Source organism: Oreochromis aureus, linkage group 15 (genome assembly GCF_013358895.1).
Source record: "Oreochromis aureus strain Israel breed Guangdong linkage group 15, ZZ_aureus, whole genome shotgun sequence".
In the NCBI taxonomy this organism is placed as follows: Eukaryota; Metazoa; Chordata; class Actinopteri; order Cichliformes; family Cichlidae; genus Oreochromis; species Oreochromis aureus.
Genome location: NC_052956.1, coordinates 40,313,756 through 40,315,738, shown reverse-complemented (window position 1 = coordinate 40,315,738; position 1,983 = coordinate 40,313,756).

The window sequence follows — 1,983 nt, the reverse complement described above, 5'->3', positions numbered from 1 at the left end:
TTGAATAGTTGTTATTCTGCGGATGGTCCCAGTATATAAGCTCAGTCAATCTTTCAGAACAGGTATCTGTTATCATCGTATGTGAAGATTCAAATATCTGCTGAATGAATCCAAGTGTACCAGCTATGCAGTAAACTTTGTATACAGAGCACATACACAAGTGAGAAGAATGTAGGAACACTGGGTAGGTGCACATACACTACCAGTCTACAGTGTGCGTTGTTTTTTTTTTTCTTTTAATTGTTAAAATTTTATCGTTGTTTTTCACATGTGACCTGGTTAAAAAAAAAATCACGCCAAACAACACAGTCACAATTAAAGGTGGAACATTCAAAAGAAAAGAAAAGAATACTAGCATTAATGGTTGTTTGTTGTTGTATGATTTCTAGTTATACTGTACTATTAATTACTAAAGTAATAAAGGGGGCGAGGGGGTCGCTCCAGCTGTGAAGCTTTATGTTCAGAAAGCAGTTTTCAGTCTCTTTGGTCTGATCCCAGTTAAGTGTGTGTGTGTGTGTGTGTGTGTGTGTGTGTGTGTGTGTGTGTTTTAAGATGAAAGAAGGAATTCAGCACTCTGTGACATTAGGGCTGCGCTATGATGCAGCTGTTGCATACAAAATGTACGATGTTGTCTACAGCAATCAGGCGTCCCATCAGGTGGTGAAGCAGGAGAATACTGATGAGCTGTCTGTAGGGGAGAGAAGCCACTGAGAAGTCTGGCTCAAGTGATGAGAGTGGGAAGCGTGTAAGTGCAATGGCAGTCATTACATATTTACTTGTTAAGGGACCCTGCTTGAAAGTGGCAGGTAAAAACACATACACAACGTCACACTTCACATCCCTGCACAGTTTCAATTCAACTGTCGAGTGATTTGTTTTCTCCCCCTTGATCCCTTTGTTTGTTTGTTTTTATGTGGAATAAAAGGATATAACATTTTCAGTGTATACCACTGAGTTTTCCAAAGTGACGCACACTCCTCGACATATGTGAAACTCACGCCTTGTGTCCAATTTCCATTTCTGCAAAACAAGGTGGTTGGCCAAAAGATTACAGAAAAAGAGAGATCTTGGCAGTTGTTTTTTTCACAGTTATTAAAACAGGAGGGAGCAGAGATTAGGACACATGTAGCTAGCAAGGAGTCCGAAGTCATGCATGACCAGAGCGGTTTCAGTTTTGAAAAGGACCAAAGCTGGTTTCTCTTTATGCCTCTTTCAAAGAGAGAACGTTGAAAGTAGCAGAAAATGTATGACACTGATTGAAACATGCCATAATGTGTTTACGTACTTTACCTTAATCAGCCTGAATCAGTTAGTTGGTTGATTATTTTGGCATGGTGAACCTCAACAGAGTCAACTGCAAGTAGGTCTTTAGTTGGAGATGTGGTCTCTTTTCAGTGTGTACTTTTTTGGCAGTGAACACACTGGAAATCATCAATCTGGAGCCTATCCCAGCTGTCTTAGGGCGAGAGGTGGGCTACACCCTGGATAGGTCACCAGGCTAACACATAGACACAGATAACCAGTCACACTCACACCTAGGGGCAATTTCGAGTTTCCAGTTAACCTGTCCCCACTAATGCCTGTCTTTGGACTGTGGGAAACTGGAGTACCCGGGAGTACCCCACCCCCGCCCCCCAAAAATTGCAACAAACAAACAACCAAGCAAATCCAACACAATTTAAAGGGGTAGAATAAAAAACACTAGCTGGGTTGATCAACATGAATGTAATATGTATTTTACATGTATTTTAGGACCCAAGAGGCACAGAAAGTGTTCAACAAACTGAAGCATGGGTGAAAAGTAGGAGCTGTGACAGTTATAGACAATGATACATCATTTGAAAAAAATATGTCTGTCTTGAAAATTAGAATTGTACCTATAAATTCCAACTAAATGCAGGATAAACAAAAAACATACAGTATATTGTATAATAGTTATAATAGTTGGAGTATACACTTTTAATATTAAGTAGCTATAAAGAT